Below are 26,112 nucleotides of genomic sequence, written 5' to 3'. Positions count from 1 at the left end.
AGCATGCGTCCATTTCCCGTCTGCATAGAGAGTATGGCAGTGTGACCACAAGAGAGCACAGTTAAATGAAGACAGGCATGTCTTAGTGCATGCTGTAAGTGGATTGCTGTCATCACTAAGACTAAACGTGGGGGACTAGGGGGAAGATGAGATTTCATACTAGCATTTTTCTACACTTGTATTGTATGGGTATTTCTGAGTTTTGCTTTGTTCCTTGAGTTAATAATGTTTTCATTCTCTAAATAAAGATTTGCTAGATTTGCCTTCCTGCAGATCTTCCAGGGACTGGATGAGGGCTATCCTGTCCTTAGAAATACTACACCGGATTAAAAGAAAAGCAGTGGCACAAGAGGCAAGAGAAATCCAGACTCCCATTTGGAGCTTTCCATTGTATTTTCTCTGAAATATCTTTGTCCCAGTCTTGCAATCACTATCATACAACCAATTTTTTTACATAAGAGCATGGTCATTCATTTCAATGGGAATGCTCCCATCAGTAAAATAGTTCATATAACTTAAGTATTCAAAGGATTGAATCCTGTGTTAAATTGAGGTACTTCCCACAAATTCTCTCTTCTGAATGTTTTCAAGTCATGATCAATCATTCTATTGCCATGTCAAGCTTTTCCTTGGCAAACCAATGGAACTAGGAGAGTGCAAGTTTGTCCTCATCTATTGAAAAAAGATGTGATGTTCCTGCAGAAATGTAGTCTGCAAGACTTGTAAAATAACCCTCCTGTCCCACCTCAGCACTCAGTTGCAGCTGAAGCCCTTAATTTTGGGCATCATGCTTCAAGAAGACTACAAATGAAATACAAAGAGAATCCAGAGGTGAGCAAATCAAATAATCAGAAGCCTAAAAAGACATTAGTGTGGATGCAGAGGATATGGCATGAAAGGAATTTGCTTAATCTAGAGAAAACAGAGAGAGACATGACAACAGTCTGTAAGCATGCAAGGGGATGTCACAAAGAGGGAAGACTTAACCTGATTTCCATGTAGACATAACAAAAAGAGATGAGACTCATTTGCAAAAGGAGAGATTGATAACCCTTAGTATTTCTGTAATTTTCTAGTTTTAGAAAGAGGATAGTGGTCAGCTTTTTTTGCCTGGAGAAGAAAGTTGGAGATAGCGGAATCTTCTTCACAGAAGGCCTTCAAACAAACATCTCCAGCTATGAGTAGTCAATTCCATGTACTGGCAAGGGGATCGTTAGAAGACCTCAAAAGGTCCCATCCATCCCTATCTTCTGTTAACGTAATCAATAAAATTCACAGCTACATACTAAAGGCAGGAGTCTTATTACTGGGAGTAAAGGCAGAAAGCATCAAAATATTGCTGTCAAACCTCAAATGGAGCTTGAAAAACATCAGTAATATTATGTTTTGATCAGGGAAAGACAAAGACATGACTTGAAAAGAATAAGCATAAAATTCTAATATGAGCTTCTGGGAAAATATTTTCTTCCTACTCCAGCACTCCTTGACCACTTTTCCTCCTGGCCTTTGGATTTTTATCTTAAGGTGGAAAATTGAAATTACACCCCCAGGATGGCACAAAGGCAGCTTTGTACTTCAAAGACTTTTTGCCAAAGTTTTTTACAAGCTATTATTTGTAACAGTGATGTTTATATTGATAAAACTTATAGTCTTTACTATGTCCAAAACACAAGTAGAAGACTGGAGAACAAGCAATTACCACTGTCAAGCTACAATAATTCAGCAGGAATAAAACATTGCAAATTTCTTTCCAAAAGTGAGTGGAAATGGGATCTAATGACATTCAAGTAACCTACTCAGGTTGATAAGGTTGAGCAGAAGATACTTTTGATAAAAATCTCAAGTTGAGCATGTATTTAAAAAATATAGAAATAAAAATCTATTTTTTCTTTCTCACTGCATAAATTGGCATCTGCATTATGCTTAGGGAGGAAGAAGGCTGCAAAAATCTAGGGAGAGAAACTAACGCAAAAAGACTACAAAGAAATGGATCTGTCTTGCTCCAAAAAAAAAAAAAAAGGGAAAAAAAATGTTCAGCATGGATCCATATGGTGTGAGATTTCTCTTCTGTGACATTTTTATTAAGGTTATGTATATGACCGTTCATCTTCATTCTGCTGGTGCTAATTGCTGTCTATTGGACCCTTCGCTACTGTGTACAGAGAACACATGCTTCCCCTCCACACTGCCATCACTGCGAGTGCACTGGGCTGCTCTGCTGTCCTCAGATAGGAACCTGCTGCTGCTGCCTGACCGCAACAGCTGGGAATATTCTGCTTTTAAAAGCTTATCTTGTTGATACTTGAGTTGAGCTATTACACAGTGGAACAAGCAAACAGAATGAATGGACCCTCTGCGGGCAACTTATGGTAACAAAAAAAGCTTCCATGTGCTTTTGAATGTGTCTCTTGTCTTGGAATTGACAGTGATGTTTAGCATAGATGTTTCCTGCAACAAAATCATGATGGTATAGAGCCATAAACAGGCTAAAATGAAACATCCACAGAAGACATGTTCAGCACTTAAGCTTCTTTGCAACTCTAAGCAACATCTAGAGACCAATCCTGCAAAGGTTTACTCATGCAGACGGTCCCACTGAAATGCAAGGGACTGTTTTGTTCTCTAAAATGGCTAATTTGATTAAGAGTTACTTTATGCACAAAATCAGTCGGTAAAGCACATTTCCTCAGTCTTCTATGGGGCTTTTAAGTAATCAGTCTGAGAATCAGGTTATTTATTTATCAGCATTAGGTCCATACACACACATATATATTGCATGTACAAGCAGATCAGAGCACAGAAACACAAATATTCCCATGTTATGGACAGACCACCCAGGGAAATACAGAAATCTATTAATTTTGCTTATCACTTAGACTCCAATTTAACAAAACATCTAATAGTGTCATGAATTTTTCTGTCATGAAGGAAGTGTTGCAATCATCTAATCTGACTTCCTACATAATCTAGACTAATGTATGATTTCCCCAAGCAATTCTGACTTGCACATCCATACATTTTAGTTGAAACTGTAAAAGTTAGCAGTGGCAATAAAAAAAAAAATTATCAGACTTAGATTCATGAATTAGGGATTCTTAAACTGTTACCTTAACACATTGCCTTTTGTGAATGGTGCTGCACTTAGCCATGCCCTGAACTACACACCAGTCTGCCAACAGACTCCACATGACCTCTAGGCAGGAAAATCTCTCTTCTGAAGTCTTAATGGAGGTGTTGTCTGAGCAAGCACAGGCCCTGAGTGACATGTGCATTATTCTGTGCATGGATGAACATCTGAAAATTTGGCTCTGAGACCACACTGGGCAATCAGTGAGAGCTGAACTTGACACCTAACAGCCAGAGCAGTGGTAACTTTGGTCTCACAGTGATGGTGATTCCTGCTATCTGACCGCTGGTTTAACCCATTAACATCAGTTAAGTGGCCAGTTGTAATTGACACGGGTGATCCGTGGGTATATGGCCTTTTCCTGCTTTCTTGGTGGCAATTTTGGCTAAAGGAAAAACTATTATCTTCCCCTTCCCTACCACTTTTGCCTTGTGCAACTTTCTCATTTGTGCTTATATGAAAAAACTGGATGCAGCTTATAAGTAAATCCATGTATTTCCCTGTGCTACTAATAAGGTGAGAGATTTCCTTCTGAAGACATAGACAGATTTCTTAATAAAAGATAATTTAGAGTCAATGTAAATGAATTCCTGTTTTCTGATTTTACCACTATAATGAAAAACTGAAAATTAGATGCATCTTGAAAAAAAAAATTGAATGCATGTACCCACTACTTTCTGTCCCTAGTACTATTTAATCACTTTCTAATTATTATGCTTAGTTCATGTTTGAAATGAAACTCCAAAGAAAGTGCTGAGAAAATTTGAAAATGGAACATCCCAATTGTCCTATTTATTTTCTTAGCTAAAAAAAATACTCTAATTCAATGAAAAATTATTCATTTTTTTACACCTCTTCTAAAAACAACACATCTGAAACATTTATATTATTATTATAACTATTATTTTCTAAATCTCATTAAGGGTAAGTAGTACCTCAAGAGGCTGGACAGCAGTAACAAACGCAAATATTTTTGCATATGTACACACATAAAAATATATAAAGATAAATTTTCAAAGGATACCAATGTTATGAACAACTCCAAAAATTACTACCAAAACAAAATCAAAGAAACAAACCCCAAACCAAATTCCCTGCCTCCTGCTAAAAAACCCCAAAGCAACTAGAAAAATAACAAATTATCCATTTTATCTGCCTGCCTGTAGTTAATAGCCTACCTTATCCCTTTCTGTGCACAGCTCTGGGGTCCTGGCCAAATTCTTGCGGCACATTTTGATTTTGGGGCTGTGATGCTGCTCAGGTGGGTCTAGATGCAGGATCCCACACTTTGTTTACAAAACTAGTGGGGTTTGTGTGCTATCTAACTTCATGTCTGCCCAAGAGTTGACTGCATTTTAGATGATCAGGGAAAGTGGTTCTTTTGTTCACACTTTTATTTAGTTGGACAAAATTACTTGCAATACATATAGGAAAATGCCATGCAGTCTTTTAAATTTTGTGGCTACAAATGCACCTAAAAGCTACTCTTGAGTAATATTTTGCTATCCTTTCTTCATCTTCTCTTTTTCTTTCTTTTCCCTATCATAATCCTGTCTTTGTTCTTATTCAAACACTTCTTGCCCCACAGGCTTCAGGCATGACAAGTCAAATTACTATCTCTCTTTGTTCCTATATACAAGAAAACAAGGATGTCGTCCTTACTTGGGGAAGGGAGGACGAGACAACACTTTCATATAAGTGCCTTGCCAGCTTTGAAATATCTTGCAGAATTCTGTTAATGTTTCTCTGCCATGCATGAGGCTTGTATCAAGTGCCTTTTTCAACAGCATCACTGTAGACAACCATTTATCAGGTGTATATTGTATGGCAGTGTGGTGTTTGGAAATTCCATTTGCCATATGTTATTCATGATCCTTGCTCACAGCCTTCATTTGTCAGGGGATTTAGAACTCAGCTGTGTTTAGTTTTTGGGGCTTGAGAACAAGTTGACCCACAAGCAGACACCTAATGATATAATTTGTTCAGTGCAAAAGGTTTGACTGCCCTCTATCAACCTTTATGCAGACAACTCCTTTGAATATAGTAATGGATGACAATATCAAAAGCATAAATCTCGGCAAACTTCAAGGTTTCCTGGAAAACATGACTCTTAAACTTTAGGCACATAGACATTTGGCACGATGTCAGAAACTTTCTGGACTATTCATTTATCCAACTCTGGCCAAAAATAACCAAAGACTCTATGTGTCTGTTGATTTGTTTTGAAATCCATTCAAAACGGCAAAGAAGTTAAAAAGTAAGAGACCAGCAATTGAGAAACAAGACTTCTGAAGTATGAAAGATCCTTTTCTGTATCTTACAACATGTGGTGCTAACAAGCCAGGTCATGTCCCTCTTACAAAATGCTTTCTGTAAACTTAGTGTGGTTAAATTAGTGAGTAGAAATTACATCGTTCAGGTTCCTTATGGGTTTAGAAGGTAGTAAATAGAGGCCTTGCCAGAGGACCTGCTTCAGAGGAGTAGAAAATGCTGATGTCTGCGTGCTCATGCCTGTGGGCATGAGAGAGCAGCCAGGGTAATGGTCTTCTTAGGCCTGATAGACTACCAGGGTCACAGTTTCCCTTTTTGTAAAATCTGTCCTATTCTTAACTTTATGCCTCCTCTGTGACATTCCCTGGCTTGTTCTTCTTCCTCTTCTACATCTGCCTCTTCTACTTTCCCCTGCTCTACCTCTACCAACAAGAGGCAGAAAATCTCATTATCTGAGTAGAGTCTTCTCTACTCAGCCTTCCTTTGTCTTTCCTCTTGGCATGCATCCTCCTTTCCTAAGCAGAGTGGGTTGTCAGGGAGCACCACAATGCTACACTTTCTCCTCCTGCTTTTTCTTATCACTAATGCCTCTTGCTGCCCTGCCTGGGAGGACCTGTTGCTGTGCCAATGGACATCCTCAACTCCAGAATGGAAATGTGCCCTTGATAACACATGATGTCACTGTTGGGACTTCAACACTTCCATCACTATTAGCTTTCAGTTTAGACTGTAAGGAAATGGGAGAAAATAAAAGTGTTACTATTGTTATTATTATTATTATTATTGTCAACACAGTCTCTTTAAGCACTTTTAGTAGCACCAGAGACATATGAAGTTGGCTGCACTGTTCCTCACCTTTCCTGCTATATATCCAGGATCACTTTTAACAGCTTGAGGTTTTCTTCGAATCTTAAACCTTTCTTAAATCTTTTTTTACTCTCACTCATGCCAGAATGCTTACATATCCCAACAGGAGTGATCAGAAAAGAAGGGAAATTATTATAATTTATGAAAAACCTATTTGCTTTGTTACTGCTTCATGTTATTCCTCTTGTTGTTGTGCAGAAGAAGAGTTATAGTATTTTGCATTTTGATTTTTATCTATGCAATGTCTACTGAAAAAAAAAAAAGCTCTTATTTCTGTATTTCTGTTTGGGGCCCTTGGCTGCACTGTATAATCCCCGTAATAGTGCCAATAGGAGTAATAATACAACAAAACATAGAGAAGATTTCCAAAAAACACAGTGCACAGAAAGCACATGTGCTAGTAAGGGGTTTGTGATAAATGGGTTGGCAAAAGGAATCGTACCTTCTGATACCATCTTCTACAGGTGCAGATCTGAAGGTGCAATAAGGCTTCACTCTGAAAGCCAAGCTTCCTATGAAAGAGGAAGGAATCAAAACTACACTCTGCTCTTGGAAAGAAAATATTCTGTAGGCTGCAAATATTGGAGTATGGCTTTTAGGTACCTTAAGGGAAGTCACACTTTTTTTAGTGTGATGGTTCTATGTATATTAAATGAAGGTGGCCAAGGAAGGACAGCTGGCTGTGAAGAATAGGAAATAGAAAAGACGTAAAGACAGAAGAAGAATGGAAGGAAGATACGGAGAGGAAAGGGAAAGAAGGCAGCAAGTTTTTAAGTCAGGGCAGTAAATCCTGGCCTGTATGTGGCTTGGAGACTTCTGTGTCTGCCTTTGAAATATACCTTCAGTATTGCTGCAGATAATCTTTTCTGCTTCTCCAGCTATAGGAGCTCCTTTTCTATCAACCAAATGAAAAACACTTATTACTACTTCCAGCAAAAGATGAATAAAAATGAACAAGAAAGATTATTTCAATATTTATATAATGCGAATACACATGCATGAGAGATATCTACTCCTCTTCATCAAGTGCTTACTGCAGCTATACAGCTGTGTTAACAATACATGCACACAGCCAGGCTTATGAACGAGTGTGACATCTTCACTAAAGAAATGGTCTAGGTCTTACAAGGGTCCCAGAAGCAGCAGCATCCTGCTGCCAAACAAGAATATCTGTCTTCCTGAGTGGTCCTAACAGGTAATTCACTTTTTTACCAAACAGTCAGATTTTGAGGTGGAAAGATAATGAAAAGCACCATTGCTGCATTTTGATGTTTGCAAGTGGGAGATGTAGAGTTCCAGAATTTGGCTCATCTGAAACTGCTGAACATGCGCATAGTTTGGCTCTGCTCAGAGCACAAGTTATCCCATCTTCTTCTGTGAATTATTTGGCAGGCCTTTTTTCCCCTGCCCCCACAAAACTGACAATTTTCAATAGCAAATCTCAGCTCTGAAAACTCCATCCTAATTGTGTATCCAAGCTTGATATAAATCATTTAGTTTCTTACAGTGGACCTCTGCTGGTTTCTGCCAGCTCAGCATCCGGCTTCAAGTATTTCCTCATACGCATTGTTCCTTCGGTTTAGCCAGTCCTTGCTCCTCTCTCTAAGAGGCAGAGTCGTACATTGTAGCAGACATGCCCTAATTTCCTTATCACAAATTAAGCTCCTTTTCCTTCCAGATTCCCTGTGCAGTTTGGCAAGACCTCCCTGCCCTTATTCATCTCTGTCTCATCTTGAAAGCACTACTAAGAACAGTATTGCCAGGCAGCTTTTATATTTATGGGGAAAGCCTGTCCCAGAAAACAGATGACTCGGTGGTAGTGGGTTTTTGGTATAACATTTCTGCCCCTGGCTAATCAATGTCAAGGCAAACACAAGGTGCACTGAGACAATCCACTGCAGAGCAGTAGGTGCTAGTCCAAACTCCTGTCCAAACTCTGGTCCCTTCTAGAGAAAAGTGGAAAACTCACTAAGAAAATAACACAAATTTCTTCTTGTAAAAGTGAATGGGAAATCTTTAAAGTGAATCAAGATGAGATGTGAAGGCTCTTGCAGTGTCCGGTTCATGTAAGACATTAGAAGTCCACACGCATACAAGGCTTCAAACACAAAAGCTGATGGAGTGACAGCTGGTGGCAAAAGAGATTTTTTTATATATTTTTTATGGAGGTCACACCAGATCCTAGCACTGACAGTGCTTTCTTTGAATTTTGACTACTTCTATCTTCAAAGGAAAATTATGACAGCTGCCACCTGCAACAGAGAAGAGGGAGAGGAGAGGAGAGGAGAGGAGAGGAGAGGAGAGGAGAGGAGGAGAGGAGAGGAGAGGAGAGGAGAGGAGAGGAGAGGAGAGGAGAGGAGAGGAGAGGAGAGGAGAGGAGAGGAGAGGAGAGGAGAGGAGAGGAGAGGAGAGGAGAGGAGAGGAGAGGAGAGGAGAGGAGAGGAGAGGAGAGGAGAGGAGAGGAGAGGAGAGGAGAGGAAGAGGAGAGGAGAGGAGAGGAGAGGAGAGGAGGAGGAGAGAGAGAGGAGAGGAAGAGGAAGAGAGAGAGAGAGAAGAGAAGAGAAGAGAAGAGAAGAGAAGAGAAGAGAAGAGAAGAGAAGAGAAGAGAAGAGAAGAGAAGAGAGAAGAGAAGAGAAGAGAAGAGAAGAGAAGAGAAGAGAAGAGAGGAAGAGAAGAGAGAGAAGAGAAGAGAAGAGAAGAGAAGAGAAGAGAAGAGAAGAGAGAGAAGAGAAGAGAAGAGAGAGAGAGAAGAGAAGAGAAGAGAAGAGAAGAGAAGAGAAGAGAAGAGAAGAGGAAGAGAAGAGAAGAGAGAAGAGAAGAGAAGAGAAGAGAAGAGAAGAGAAGAGAAGAGAAGAGAGAGAAGAGAAGAGAAGAGAAGAGAAGAGAGAGAAATCTCTTGAAACAACCTTTGGAGAACCCCAAAGTGAGAGGAGTGAGCACAGTGGAAGTGGAGGAATGAGAAGTACGGTCCTACTCAACATTTCTGCTGTGGACTTATTCTGCCTAATAGACCAAAAAATACTTGGCTTGGGGCATACTTGCAATTATAAACAAATATTTACTCGGTCTTGACAAGTTCATTAACTCTTCATGTACATATCCTTATGCAGAGTACAGCCAAATCTTCAGAAGCTGTTGGTTGATTTTTAACATATATTTATATGTCAGGAAAGTGCAAATTTTAATTTCATTCAGCTTTAACTTAACTGATTTGGCATCTACAGACTATGGTCTGTAAATTGGCACAGGAGTACTGCAATCAATGGACCAAGAAGTTCTCAGCAATGTAGGCTTTGGCTCTTCAACTTTTGGCTGCTAATTACAACTTTCAACTCAAATACTTCAGATTGCAAAGATTGTTCCTTTGGCTAAGCATTGAAAGTCATGACAGAAATAGAGAAAATGTGCCATTATAATCTATAGAAAATCCCAGGAAAAATATTTTAAAGGAGACATAACCATGCATATTTTGGGTGAGAGTGCCTAGGAACAGGCTGTTACATTGGTCCCCAAAAAAAAGTCTTCTAAAGAAAAGATTTCATAGAATAGGACCTATCTTAATGATCTGAATCTGTGAAGAAGTGGGCATCAAGAAGCCTTGCTGTGAAAAGAACTCAGTGCCTCATCCAGTGTAAGAATTCTCTAACAGAATAATATTTATTTTTCTGTGTACTTACCTACACATTAATTCAGTTGTGTGCTAATTTTAGGTGCTGTGGAGGGGTGAATGTATTATGCAACTACTCTGCACTGAGCACTGCAGTCTGCTGCCTTAACAAGAATCCTTAAGTACAGTTTTTCTCCAGATTCATAAAAAATCAAATAACTCTTTCCATCTTTTCTGTTTGCTGCAGGAAGGCAGCAAGGCAAATCTTCAGGGCACTGGCACACAGTCATTCACAGCCATTTTTACTGAAGTAATGAACTATGGGCAACTTACATTTCATATCCTTCCAAGGACACTTTGAAGGATATTCCATGGGGTTGACTGATGTTTTTTCTGTGTCTCTTTTGACACAGAGATCTGAGCTAGATTTTTTTATTATTATTATTCATCTTGTTTGAATTGGCTAATCTGGAAACAGCTAGGATCAAACATATATTTTTTTTTTCTAGAAGATGCTCTATGCCCTGCTGCCTCTGAGGCCAAGCAAGTAATAGGATATGCACAAAGGCTGCCAAAGTTTTTGAAGCAATAGCTTTAGTCACTTTAGAAATGCATTGTAAGTTCCCTCATGAAGAAAACTTTCAGTGGGGCGTACAACAAACAACAGAGCTTTTCTGCCACAGCTCCTGTCTCTCTCTCTCCACCTGGTGCACCCTGCTCCTCCTTCCCTCACTTTTCAGAGGTCAGCAAAAGCACTTTAGAGCCCAGCTGAGTATGATGAAGGCAGTATTGCCATGCAATTAATTGGGTACCTGTCACATCTCAAGGTATCAGTGGCAGTTAAAAAGGAATTTTTGGGGCTGGTGACTAAAATTTATTTACCCTTCTAATAAATCTGAAGCTGCACTATACATACATGCATAGGCATTATGATCAAAAGTCCTCTGGAAGATTCCTATGGCAGTTACAGCATCTAGCCAAACCCATAAGAGGAATTCTGTGTGGAAATGGGGAGGGTATGTGGGTGATGTGACAAATGGCTCTGACTCTTGAAAAGGACAACTCCACACAGGGAGAGGAAATTTAATCAGAACAAAAGTAACCATGTACATTTAATATTTTGGGCAAGGTGGATTTTTTCCTCATGGCATTCCATGAGCCTCTGACTGCCCCTTGTATCTTCACAATCATCCCACAAAAAAGGCAGCCACCCTGCCCATAAGCACCAAGGGCTCTGCCTCCTCAAGCCAGACTGAAGGGGAGAGAGACGGGAAGAAGACATGCTGATACAGGGGAAGCAAAGGAAAACAGAGGGGGAGAGATGTGAAACCTGATCCATCTAATAACATCAAGACAGATAGTGATTTTCCACTCTATCTAGTAGGTCAAATGATCTTATAATGCAGTGTTAGGAAGAAGATGGAAATATTTTCATTTTCTCTCAGAGTCAATATTGCCCTAGCTGGAAATTAATCACTGTAAAAGAAGTTTAAGGGGAGTCTGTCAAGGTTTATTTAGGCTTCAAAATAACTTTTTAAAACACTGGCTTTTGTTGTTGTTGCAGGTTTAGAGGTCAGAGTTTCCCTCCACAGCATTTTTCTCTTGACAAATGATCTTTTCAGCAGTCAGCCAGGTATTTTTTTTTATTTTAAAGTGACTTCTTGTGTGTCCTGCCATAAGGAAAACTGTGCAAATACAGTGGAAAAGATAGAACAACTACAGTCAGCTCTATCAGCGTGTCATGAATCAAACAAGATGTCTTACCCTTTTTTTTCTGATTTTCTTTATTTAAAATATAATTGCAGTGAATCCTCACTTACCAACCTACTGTCTGATTCTGAAGCAATTAGATTTTGATTTTAGGTAATGCCTTATGAAGTGACTATTGCTAAGTTACAGAAACTTTCAGTAAAATGTCTGGATTAATGGCAGCTGGCCATTACCTGTGGATGTTCAGGTTATCTGTAAAGTAGCTGTAAATTGCAAGATGAGCCCGAAAGACTATATCTGAAGAAAGGGTGAGAATAACTTTTCCATCTACAAAATAGTACTAATCTGTCTTTTCAGAAATTCAAGATGAAAATATACAAAACAACGAGTCTCTGCCCATCAGTGATGTCTAAACTGGATCATTCAGGCAAAGTTTGGGCTCTGTGATACGGCTGCTTTCAGAAGCAGCCTGGATATAAGAATGGAGTGCCTCAAGGAAGCAGCAAATAGCTGCTTTCCTTTTGTCACTTCATTTGTGGAGTTGAATCAGATTCTGTCCCACACACCAGAAATAGCCCTCAAAAATCTGAACAATTCACCAGGAGGTCTGTTGAGACCCACAGTGGGAGCAAAGCTGGCTGCACCTCCCTGTGACTTAACCACACTGGAAGGCAGGAGCCTCACTGAGGGCCTGTGACTCTAAAATGTTATTTCTTCTTATCATACATCAGAACACATCTGTAGATGCTTTCTGGCAAAGATGCCAGATGTTTTGGTTGCCTTTATCATCATGCATTGATTATTTCTTGTTTTTTCAAGGCTTGTTATGGTTTTACATTTTGTTTCTTCAGTGACAACTTTAATTATTCAGTGATAGGCACTTGTTATTTGCTAGACATGTTTAATTTTCTGCTGTTATACGCCAGGGGATCTTTGCAAGTTAGTAAAAATAAAAATACTAATAAGCAAATAACGTTTTAACTCTATCTATTCTTGTTGCAATTTTTTGGCATTCCTTATTTAAGAAACATCTTCGCTTAAGAATTTACCTAAGAACTACAGATTTTGGATAGTTTAGATTCAGTTCACTGTAAACATAATGGTCTCTCTTTGTCCTTTATGCGCTGGAAGATAGCAGATCTTTCCCTGGGAGGCAACTCAAGCAAATCACTATGACATCCCTTATCTGGAGGCAAAGAACCAAGCTGGGACACACAAAGTGCCTCCCAGACTGCCAGAACCTCTCTTGACCACAGCACAACTTCATACAGGTTGGTATAAAACCTGTTTGCTACAGCTGGCAGACAGTGCTTTACACTGAGGGATTAAAGTCTAACCTACCAAAAGCCAGCTACACAAAAGATGACTCCACGTGCTTCTGTGTGTGTGTCTTGTTTTGTAAATACGTGACTACCAGTGAATTACTGACACCAGGAAAGGAGGGCTCTCTCTCTGGTAGGCTTTAGCAGAGCAGCACTTGTGGTTGCTGAATACACTTAGTGGGTGGAGTTCTGGGTGAGCGGTTTGCCATAAAGCCCTGTAAACTCTGTAAGGAATCGTGTCTGTGGCTCTCTGCAGTTGGGTGTGGGCAGGGAAGGGTGAAACGGGGAGCAGGGGAAGGGTTGAAAAGGAGAACCAGACTGAGTTCTCTGGAAACTAGGGATCACAAGCCATGAATCATCCAGTAAATACAGAGCCAAACGTTTGGATGAACAGAGCCCTTAACAATTAATTAATTGTTGACTTTAACTGCCTGTGCTGCAGATGTGCTATCATTTTTACAGAGCAGTCCCTCACCAATCTCTTTAAGCTGTTTACAAAGTAATTGGTAGACACAAAAAAGAGAAAAAGTTCTTGTATGAAAGTTGCTTCCACAAATGCACGGATGCGTAGGCGTGCACACAATGAAAATAGGAGAAAGGTTGCAGTCTGCATGATGTTTGATTTTATGAGAGTTTATGAATGTCCCTTGGAAAAGACTTTATGTCTTATGCTCCCATGCTTCCTGGATTTTGATGTTTCCCATAAAAAAGCAGAATATCCCTTCATTTACAAAATGAGTTGGATTTAACTCTGTAATTTGTAAATATTTATACATATTTCCAAAGAATACATGGGCTGAACTGCATTTTTTCCTGATTACTTATATGCCTCAATATATCATCTTAGCTCCCACATTTTGTACTTGCAAAAATGAACTTTCAGATGAAAAGTCTGTACAAGATTACAACAAATTGGCAGTGTAGCAAGAGGAATAATATAAGTGGCATGCAATTCAGACCTGAGCAAATGCAATATGAACTTATTTTCCACCAGAGTTTTTCAGGTTTGTTGGTGCAGAAGAGTTTCTGATATTAGACCCAAGCCCTACAATCACTTACTCACCTGCTAAACATTTTACACCATACACAGAGATTAAGTTGTCCCACAGCACTCAGCAGAATTGATTTTATGCAAAGTTCTTTAAGGCTAAAGCTCAGTGGCTTGAAGCTTATGTGCAACATGGACTACAGAACATTTTTACAATATATTTCTTCCATTTTTATTTCTTTTGCCGCTACAGCACTGAGGCATAACTGGTTTTTTTAAACTTGTAACGGGCTTATGCAAATGAAAAATGTTACAAAAAATGGCAAGAGAAAATTGAACCACCCAAAACTCTTTGAAGGGAAGCTGAAACAGGTGTTCAGAATCAAAGATGTCACGTATGCTCAATCCAGGATTTGCACATAAACTCTGTTACTCGAGAGGATGTCAGCTTACACCACTGGATAGCCTCACTGTAGGATCTTAAGGCACTTAATTCCTTTTTCACTGAGACACTCTGCAAATCCTTCTGAATAGGATAGGACATGGTAATTAAAGCATGTACTGAAGTGCAAAATCATTTCACTTTGACTTTTTACTATGACCCTTCTTTTACTCCAGTTTTTTTTTTTTTTATTTCTTTGAATTCATGTGTTTCCCCTCACTCCTAATCATTAAAAGGGTATCAGTGTACACATGCATAGATGCGCATTTCTGTTAGATTACCAAGACGTGTAGAAATTTGTGTGGATTATTCATCTTGAGAGGTATTCATCAGCCTGACTTAGTAGAGGCGTGATTTAAAGAGTGCTCTCAACATTTGGAAAGTCAGATCATATTTGCTGGTCAGTTTGGAGGCATTTAAAAATAGATTAGAAACCTATTCTTCTAATCCCTTCAGAGAGCACCCATCTTATCTCCTTCTTTGTCCCCCTGGGTACACGTGTTCAGAGGAGGAGACATCCCATGACTCACTACCCTTGCTCCTCTGGGCTGCAGAAAAGTTCACTGATGTTTATAGGATGTTTGTGGTGACCCCCGGGATACACTCTCGTAATGAATTTCAGACTGTCTACCCAAGTCTTTTGACTATCTGTCCAATCTCCCTGAATTCTTAACCTCACACTTCCTCCTACTGCGCGTCCTTCTGGGAGACACTGGATACTCGGGATGAAACATTTTAAAGCCAGTGCCTGCAACCTTGTCAGTACATCCAACACAAGACCCGACTGTGTTGTTTATTTTAGCGCAGATCTCCACCCCCTTCACTTGCTCACAGGAAAGGCTTTTTCTTACACATCATAGCCCTGCACTTGAGAGAAATCCTTCTTCCTTTCTTTTTGTGGGTCTTCTATTTTTCTCACCAACAGAGAGAAAATACTCTGTAAGAACAGTTTCAGATTCTGTTTTACTGGGACGCTTTTTTTTCTGCTGCTTTATGCAACCCCAGAGTTAATTATTATAACTTAAAAAAGAAATAACCCCTCACTTCTTCAGAAAGCCAGCCCTCAGTAAGCTGACCTAATAGAAACTGGAAGCCCTAACTAACCCCTTGGCTGATTCATGATTTATCTATGCCAGGGTGAAGTGTTCCACATATTAGCTGGAGGAAATGCACTTCTAGTTTGTAATCTTGATAAATAGTTACTGAACTTATTTATTTTTTAATGCTCATTTTAACCATTCATCATTATTTTGAAGATCTTTTACAAATACTGCCTTGAAACTTCCGACAAGTGACTATTTGTAAAAGGAAAGCTACACAAATGAGCCAAGTTAGAAGAATCTCCCTCAAATGAAAGAGGGGTGCCAACCCACCAGCCAAATGAACATTAGCACTGGATAAAACAAACTGCACATATATATATAAACACTGCAGGTGGTTTGCTCTGACCATACTTAATGTTCTGTGCTTCTTTTAGGAATGTCTTATGAAGGGCTAATGGACTACTGGAACAGCAAGCCAGTGTAATTCCCCTCCAAACCCCCAAGCTAGGGGACAGGATTGGAGTGTAGGAAAAGGGAAGATAGGTGCCTCTGGCTTTATGGAGAATAAGTCATGTGGAAATAATTACATGATTTCTATAGCCAGGAGTATTTTTTTTTTCCTTAATGGCTTGTTAATAAACATTCTTAGAGTATGTTTATCAGCATCACCTGATTTCAGGAGAGTACTAATAAGCATGAGCCATTGATCAGGGTGATTGATTAGCAGGTTTTCTGAACCTTTTAAAATGTGTTGTCCCACAAAGCACAATTGTTTTTTATGCAAAGATCACAGATTTGAATTGGCTCTTCTAACCTGTTACTTTTACAGCAAATGGTGCAATAGGGATGATGGAAAGTCTGAATGATCCAGCACAATATTCAAATTTCTGTCCAAAAATCACTTTTAACCTATTTCTGGATATGAAAGATAGAGTTTCTAAGCAGAAAGCAGTGGAGGGATCCTCAAGCCATTATTTTCAGGGAACACTTTGCTACCTGATATTTAAAACATGGTCATAAATACCTCTAAATCATTCTCTTGTAATTAACTCTGCAATAATAGGGAGAGAAGCTTAGACATTAAGAAGGACTTTTTTTCTCCTCCACCAAGAATAATGAATTGGTAAAATGACCTCAGGGGCAAAGTTGTTGGGACAAGGCATAAGGTCAATCAAGGAGCAATTAAATGCTGTCCTGTGGGAAAATGGTAAGTGCAATCCCAAAGAGCTAGAAAAAAGCTTAGAGTAACAGAGGTAGAGGAGGAGAACATCCCCCTGGCAGCAATATTATGTAGACTCATGATCTTCCAGGAAGAAGCCACAGAACAGGAGGTCTGTTAGGACTGTACTAAATACTGAGTTATCAGAGTAAGAGGGAATTTGGATATAAACTCCAGATGGATTTAAAGCATAGGCTCATTACTCTCACCTCTCACAAACTGTGCAATAAGCCAATGTGCATGAGCCCAGTACTTTAGTCAGCTGTAACTGTTCATGTTAGCCTGCCACAAGCAGGTAGTTGCCTGCTGATGCTTGGTCTGTCTCAGTCCCTTCAATCTCAGTGACCTTGCTAAAGACAGCATCCATAAATCCAGAATTTTAAAGCATAGAGCAATGGCAGATGCTGTTTCTGCTGCAAGGGAGAGGCTAAGGCAAGTCAGTCTCATTTACACTGAATTTGTTTGCCCCAAGTTATACCCCCATGCAGGGTATGGAATGCCAGAGCTATACAGACAAAGGGCATGAGGACACTCTGCAGTCTGTGTCCCCAGTTGCGTGGCCATATCTGAGTCAGTACATCAATGCCAGGCACCATTCCTGCAGACACAAGTCTGGTCTGTTGTCTGTCCCTGGCCATTTGCAGAGGCTTGACACATATGTTACCCCTTTTCTCTCATCTTGGCTGTTACTTGGAAGCCATTATGTTGGAAAGCACCCCCAGCCACCCTGGAGGGGATGGTGGTGGTGGATGAAGTTCAAATCCTTGTAGGGCCCATTCCCAAGGACTGGATTTGCACACTTATTATCTACCTGCACATGCATATTCAGAAACTCTCTAGGAGATAAGGCATTATGAATCCTGGTCTGAAAGTGATATTAACCTCAACAAGAATGGAGAAATTATTCCTCTTTGTGATGAAAGCCATAGGACAAGAGAAAACATTCCACCTGGAGTTTGAGGGTTTGGTGTGATTTCTTTGTTTTTTTTTGAGGATGTTGAAACACCTGCAAATTTTTCATGCTGGTAAATCTGATACAGAACTATCTTTGAAAAAAAAAAAAAAAAAAAAAAAAAAAAAAAAAAAAAAAAAAGCCAGCAACACAGCATTACTTTAAATCTGAGGAATAGCAGGATGAGCAAGAATCCCATAATCAGGCACCACTTTTAGATGGACAGCAAGTCTGCCTTCCTCCAGCCAGCAAGTCTAGTTAGATCCACAAGCAAATGACTGCAAATACCAGCTGAGTAGAAGCATGTACACAGAAGCTGGGACTAGTCCCACTGTGAGCAGCTAGCAGGGCCTGAGCTAGCCTGGATCAAAATAGGTTAAGAGCACCTCTATCCACTGTTGTACTGATATGCCAACAGCTCTGGGTTTCTTCAAACTAGTTAATACTTGTAAGAATGATTATAGGTACACTTTGGATGAGCAGACTCCTGAAATAATTTTTTATGTATCCACATGTTAGCTTTCTCCCCATTTCTCCCTCCATCCAAACAAAAACTGAATTCACTTAAGAGTTGGACCCAATGATCCTTCTGGGTCCCTTCCAACTCAGACAATTCTGTGATTATGTGACTCTGTAAACTAACAAAGATACATGTTCCCATCAGGCTTCTTCTTTCCCATGGAAAAGGAGAGCATGATGCAGCGATTCTTTGACTCAACTGCTTGCTAAGTTTTCCCCACAAAAGTTCCAGGGCAGATTGGCCTTGAATATATGAGATATCTGAGAAGGTCAATGGTTACCTACATGCTGTTAAAACCCTGTCACGTGCAAGAAAGCAGACAGAAGAGAGATCAAGAGCTTGAACCTCCTACAAGCATAATTCCAGTCTTGATATCTTCCATTTTCTTTCTCCACCATTTTTATGGTGAAGGATGTCAACCCTAGGCTAGTATAATATTCCATCAAACTAACCCCTTTGACCCAGGAAACCCTACATACAAAGACGCATCTTCATATTTAAACACTTCAGTATCCATTTGTTAATAAACGTTCACAACTCTATCTCTTATAATCTTCTGGAATTTAAAAATATTTGAAAAAAAAAAAAATAAGCACAGAGAGCAGCCAACAAACAAATGCAAACTCCCTTTATTATCTGAGGTTCATAAAAAAGCCTAAACAAGAGTCCCTGCTCCTAAACAAAAATCCAGACTCTCCCTGCCAGCACTCAATGCAGTTTCATCTATTTCCTTTTTCTAATCCTCCTTTATGCCCATTAGTTGGTCCTTTTAGTGAAACATGGTCCAGCTGCATCTGCACCACCATTAAATAGTAATTTAACCCCTCATTGTCTAGTTCCATACTTCAGGATGAGCAAAGAGGAGAAAGGTAAAGACCTATGTGTTGCTATGAATAGTCTTATCTGAATTATAATCTTCTTTAAATACCCTGGAAGTATAGCCTCTTTTTTCTCAATTTTTAGTGTTTATAGAAAGAAAAACCAACCAGTATATTTTGGCATAGAAAAAATTAACTTCAATCTGAATCACAAGCATGAGAGCTGGGTGCTAAAATAGCCAGTGTTTACTCACAGGCTGGTAATGCTCTCAAAACCAGGGGAACTTAACCACAGATTTGGCTGCTTGAGATTATCATTAATTCAATTTCTTAGTCTCAATATGCTGCTTACGTGCTTTAAGATTTCTTCCCTTCTTTCTCTTAGCTACAGATTTACCAAGCAAAAAATAAACAGTCAATAGAATGTACTTAGAAGAGATTTAGAATATAGATCTCTTTTGAGAGTTCACTAGGCAATTTAGGTCCAGTTAGACTCTTTCCTGGGAGGAACCATTCGAATGGTTCTTTGAGGCAACCTGGGATTTAACAGCTTTTAACTGTCCAAATTAACAGTGAAGTAAACATTTAATGTATGGCTATAAAGCATTGACCTCTTCTCACATCATTCTTGCTTTATTCTAAGGATTTTATTAGTAATTCAGAAACTACAGCAAACACATACTGGTAGTTGATTAACATAGCATTTAACTAATTAGATGAGGTGTGAGGATTCCTGGGGTATTCTACTTATGTAATTTGGAAATCTTTACCATCATGTCATACCACACCTGAAAGTGATTCACTTTTGGGTGCAGTGTTCATGTTATCCCAATTCAGGGAGCAAATTTTCTTATTGTTTCAGATTGTACATTGATTTTTGTTTTTTGACAGTGCTAGGATTCCATAGCACAGATTAAGGAGCCTTAAACAAATCCAGAAATACAGAGCTAGCCCCAGAGGTGGTAGCTTTTGCTCCTCATTGTATAGACTCACACATTTGCTTCATGTGTGGGTTATAAGGAGTTCTTTTTGCCCACCACAGCATTTCTCCTAATTTGCAGGGTAAATCCATGTAAATCCATAAGCAGGACCTAACATGCATAACAGTGAAAATTCCATGCAAAATTGCTCCAAGGGAAAGGGAAAGGGAAAGGGAAAGGGAAAGGGAAAGGGAAAGGGAGGTGAGGCGAGGCGAAGCAGGGCAGGGCAAGGCAAGGCAAGGCAAGGCAAGGCAAGGAAGAAATGTCTTAACTATCTAATTTATATTTATCAGCATTTTTATTTATAAGATAAATGTTATGTCTGTTATGTTTATCTTGTGTCCTAGATAACTAAGGAGTAATTCTAAAACTTTTAAATAAACTGAATTTAATGCCAATCAAAAAATCACACTTTGAGTCAGATGTGATGTCAACTTTGAAATAACAGTGTTTCATGATGAGGTATTGTTTATGTTTTGTAGAGTTCATAGGATATTTGTCAAAGCAAAACCATGAAAGCTCATTTGTGAAAGCATTGATGTGTATTGTATTTATTTTAGAGCTATGCTTTTAGTTGCTTTCCACTGCTCTTTTCATCAAAAAGAATAGCATATTCTGATTTGAACAGCAAAAATATCACACTGTCTGAAAGGAAGGATCTAGCTTCCCATTTGTAATGAATAGGACAAAGTCTGTTGCAAATATACTTGTGCAGAGATTTAATCAGCTCTTTTCTAGTAAGTTATGAAGAAAGATATTCTCATCAAAGCTGAGATACAATATTATAGTGTGATCCACCCACTCACAGCTGTCTTTTAAGCCATGTTTTCTGTTCAGGAGCTACTATTCCACTGAGGTAGCATGACTTGATGTGGACTACCTTTAGTTTCTTGCCTTTCCTGATTTGTTCTGCATTATAAGGGAAGTGGAGATAGTGGGAGTCAGTGGAAACCATCCTGAAGCATTTGAGGTCACAGTACTGCCACTGCCCAAATGTTAATAAGAACTCAATAGATAAGGCAGGACTGTAACAGAGCTAATGTTTGTCTGAGTTTCTGAAATAACTGTCTCTTCAGAAAAAGCTGAGTGTTAATCTATAGAAGCAGAGATGCCCAAAGTGTTGTGCAATCTGAATGACTGGGAGGAACTTCTGAAAAATAAAACTTGAAAAGAAGGTGTTCCAGAGGTTCCTGTAAGCAAAATGGTATTATACACTATGCTGAATAGTGTACCAGAATTTGGCAAAAAAAAAAAAAAAAAAAAAAAAAAAAAAAAATATCCCACAAGATCAGTGTATTTTAAGCCTTTTTTGCCTTCTCCTTAGGTTTTTTGTTTTTTTCCTTCTAGGAGCAGGAGGCTAACCACCAAGCACTGGTATCCTTAATTCTCTGCTAAGAAATGCCCTGGTGAGGAGCACAGAAACAAAAAATAATTCTGAAGATTTTTAAAAAATAGGTGAAATCACTTTAGATATTTAGAGAAGGTTTTGGTTAACTGGGACTTCACTGGCATAATTCATCCTCCTCAAGAAAAACTATTTGTTTGCTATACTCCCTCTAACTACCATTTCCAAGAAAATGAAAATAAAAAGAGGCAACAGCATCCTCAAAGGGAGGACTATTACAGATTTTTGGCACTAATCTTCTTCCAGATTGCATCTATTTTTTAAGCATTTTCAAGGTCCAAGAGTATGGGGACTCCCAGATCCCACATTAGTTCAAAGAGTTAAAATGTTCAGCAAGTTAAACTCCTTGCTTTGGCATGTCTATCAAAGGCTTTGAGCCTTTAATGTAATTGAAAACAATTGTCCCACTGGGGAGGTCTAACACTCTGACCAGTTGCAGTTAAATACTTGAACTGCCTGAGAAAACTAGAGGGGTTATAAGAATTCAAGGGTAAATTGCATGACACGGCTCTGGTGATAATAATGTTCCAGAATTTATATTTATTAATATTGCCTTCTTTTGGTCAGACTCCCACAGGAAATCCTGAGGACTACATGTCTCTGGCATGTTTTATCTTAGATAGTCCCATCCTTGTGGTATTGCGTGCTGATAGCAGGACAGAAGAGTACCTTTGAAAATCTCTGGTCTTTATAGAAGCTGCGGATGACAACAAACAGGACCTTCAACACTCTGGGAAGACAATCCATCTACTTTCCGTAGTTATCATTAAAATGTCTTTCAGACATAGGTCATAACTGGAAACCTATAAAGGATGCCTGTGTATTAGGCACTTCCCACAAAGCCTGGTCCCGAGCGATTAAAATTTATCACATTGTTCTTCTGGTTACAAATACTGCTGATATGTGTCATTAGTGCAGAGCACTGCTCATAACATTTTGACTTTACTCCAAACATTTTTTTTTTAAATTCCAAGTCCCCCATAAAGAACTCACTCCTGAAGTTTTTAAAGGCACACATTACTTTACCATACTTAAGCCTCTTTTAAAGGTTGCTAACTATCTTATTTTCCTGTTAAATGTACACTTATACAAAATGATTTGATGAGAAGCTCCACATCCCCCACTCTGGTAATTGTGATGTAGAATAGAGCAGTTATTGCACATGAAATCATACAGCCTTATCAGTATATAGGACACTTTATAAATACTCCATCTTCTTAAAAGCCCTGTCCTGACTAAGACATTGCTTAGTGGTGTTTGAAATATTTTCTGTTTTGCATACCTATAATTTTTGTACAATTTTTAAATTTAGATGCTTACTGAAGAAGAAACACATCATAATTTTTGTCTCAATCTACTCTTCTTGCTAGAGTGAAGTTATTTGTTGTAGGCTTTACCAGATCTCTAGCTGTGGGCAACAAAGTCCATTTTTTCTAATAAAAAAGTTTACAACATCAGACCATATATTGCTTTTCTGCGAATCATAGTATCATAGAACAGTTTGGGTTGGAAGGGACCTTAAAGATTATCCAGTTCCAACCTCCTGCCATGGACAGGGACACCTTCCACCAGCCTAGGTTGCTCAAAGCTCTGTCCAGCCTGGCCTTAAACACCTCTGGGGATGCATGTGAGTGTGTCTCTGCCCATGTCCTTAGCTGCTGAACCCCTTGATCAACTGTAACAAATATAGAACAAACAGCAGCCTCAAACACACACACACACACACACACACACACACACACACACACACACAAAATCATCTTTCATGGAAATTGTTGATTGGGTTGAGAAAATAAATTGTATTATGCTGTTTCTGAGGAGGAGGCTGATGCCTTATCTTTATGAGACATCAAAGAACCCGCGTCATAGCACAAATCTTCCTGCTGTGAGCCATTCCTGGGACACCTTGCTACCTGGGACATTGTCCCACAAGACATTCTGTAGGGACTATCTGAGTCTGGCACTGAAAACACTGAGGACAAAATAAGGACTGACACTGGAAGGTAATTTTTGTTTTAAGAAGAATCAGGCATAAACAAATGTTACATGCATGAATATCTGATATAGAAACCAAGAAAAATATTTTGCATGCCACCCTCATAATCTTCTTCTGAGAAGCACTATAGTCAGCTTATTCCTTAGAAAGCTAACTTCTTTGCTTGTCACTCACCTTCTCAAATCTGCTATTTGCTATCTCATCCATCTTTTATGTTTCTCCTTCCTTTAATCTAAAGAAGTCACAGTTCCCATCAGACAGACATTTTGTTTTCTGCAAGCCAGGGAGTACTGCACTGAAAAAAACCCAAACAACTGAAAATGACAAAGATCTCTGCCCTATCTCTTTAATTCTTCTCACTAAATGATATATTTAAGAAAAATGGGAAAAATGAAAAACAAAAGATAAAAGTTTAAAACATAAGCTGTGGTTTCAGTTATCTGTGCAGAGGGAAAAGTGGTTCTTCTTGCATCTTTGGATTTCACAGCATCTTAAAATAAACAAGCAAAAAACATCCCTTTACCTATTCTCAGGAAATGAAAATATTCCTTCACCTTGTTCCCAGATGGCACCACAGCAGTTTCTGTAAAACTAGCAACATGAAAAAAAAAATTTGCTGATGTGTGAATAGGCTGAAGCCTAATGCAAAGAGTATTAAAGTCTCTCTGGCAGGCCTGCCAATGCCTGCAGTGGGGTTTGGATCAGGCTCCATGGGAACTTATTTTCCCCTGTTATGCCCTCCTTGCAGCCATTCCCACAGAGAGCACAGCTCAGTGACTATTTTCATAGAAGCCCTGGAAACAGCATGTATAGTATTAGAAAGCCAGATGATAGAAGGCGCTGAGTTTTGTCCTTTGATACATTTCCAGTAGAAATGTGTTGGTTCCCTTCCCCTAAATGTTTTTGGATCAATTTTATGTAGATCTGTGGGCCTTTACAGGGACAAGCATCCCCTCTCCCTTAACACCAAAGGTGCTCCAGGACAATGGCTGTGCTGAGCTCTGTTGAGAAACAGTGGATGGTGCCTGAAGGACAAAAGCTGCATGATGGTAGGGCCTGGAGATCCAAATCTCAGCTCCACCCACAATCTCTGAGGATTTCCAGTGAATCAGACTGGAGCAGGACTGTTTCACTTAGAAAGAAAAAGAAGGTGGGTATAAAGAAGAAAGGGTAACTCAGATCCAGGCTGGGTTGCATGGGGGCCCCCAGCATATGAATATGTGAATTCCACTAGCCTTGTGATGTTTTGAAAAGTAAACTATGGAAGAAAGACCAGAAACTTCAAAGAAATTCCTGATTTGGAAATTGTCTGATGTAAAAGGTGTTAGCATAGAGGAGGGTAGAGAAATAGCCTGTTCTCAAAGGCACTCTACAAGAGGTCAAATGTTGGTCTGGCTCATATGGCCACTTTTTCCAGTTGTACAGTATATTGTGTAAACTAAATATAATGTAAAGATGCAAAAGCTTCCAAAAATGTCATCTTACAGACATTTGCTTGGATGCAATCCATGATTATGTGAAAACATTTACTTTGAGATCTAAAAGCCATGGGTTACGTGGGTGTTCTGTACATTTTGCATTGGAACTTATACTATAGAGCCAGAAAAGACTAAGAGACTTAATTTGAAATTACTTGTGTTAGTATACTGGCCTGTGTTGTACCCAAATGTAAATGTGGCTGAGTATATGTGACAGAAAAAAAGGATAGTTCATGGCATATTGGAGAGAACCGCTAGAAAACTTTACAAGTGGCTGGGACCTCAGTCAAATGTCTGCTGCCAATCTCATGCTTGCTATTGTCCCAAAAAACAGGTTACTAGAAAATCTCTATACCAAAACAGAGGTAAATTTTTCAAAAAGAATGACATTTATTATCTGAATTTTGAACTGAGTTCACCAGTATGTTCTCGCATGACAGGGCATGCATGACATTAGGCTCAGGTGTGGTCATGCCCTTCAAAGAACAGAGGCTAAGAAATGGCCTTTTAAAGACCACAAATGAATATCAGTTATTGTATTAAATCATTGTCTTGCAACTCCTGCAAGAGGCACAAAAACAATATGCAAAGTTCACTGTTTCTCAGTGTTAAGAATGTGTTTGTGATGGGCTGGATCAAGCAGCTGTGCTGCAGGGGCAGCAGATTGCAGGGAGTGATGTACATTTGCATCAGGACTTGGTGACTCTTGAGTTTCTCACTTATGCAAGTACCTCAATATCCCTTTACTGTTTATAATTTGCTTTATACTTAGTAAAAAAAAAAAGTTAAGGATCTCTGCTCCTCATGCAGTCAATACAGAGATGCCCTAGAGTTTACTTGTACTAATTCCAGAACTGCAACCTGTACAGCTGCATCTTTTAGGGCTCTAAACAGATCATGCCATTGGACTTAAACATACTCTTCATGGACCTCACCTGGTGTGGTTACTGTACAGCACCTGAACTGCTCTGGGTAATGTAACAGTTCTTTTGTAGCCAGATGGAGGGTCTACAGCACCTGGTGTAAAAAGGTGCTCAGAAAAGTACTCAGTAGTCTTCAGCAAAGGCCAAAAGCCTATCCTTGGCTATTGCAGTGGGTTTGGACCTCAGATGTTCTTAACCCAAGACACATCATCTATGCAAATCCAAGAATTGTCCTCCAATGACTGAGAATAAAACAAGTTTAAAGCCATTTTGCATCTGTCTATCATCTGGAATGAATGCCAGAGGTACTGGGGAAAGAGAGGTTAACTTCTAGCAAAATGTCTGTCAGCATTACGCTCTCAGCCTGGAAACGGGCTGGATTGCCATGAAGTCACGGTATGCAGCTGTGGCATGGGGGAAGTTAGAGTTAGGGTTCTGGCAGTT

The sequence above is a fragment of the Vidua macroura genome, chromosome 3, assembly GCF_024509145.1.
Source record: "Vidua macroura isolate BioBank_ID:100142 chromosome 3, ASM2450914v1, whole genome shotgun sequence".
NCBI classification, from domain to species: Eukaryota; Metazoa; Chordata; class Aves; order Passeriformes; family Viduidae; genus Vidua; species Vidua macroura.
This window is presented reverse-complemented; position numbering follows the sequence as displayed.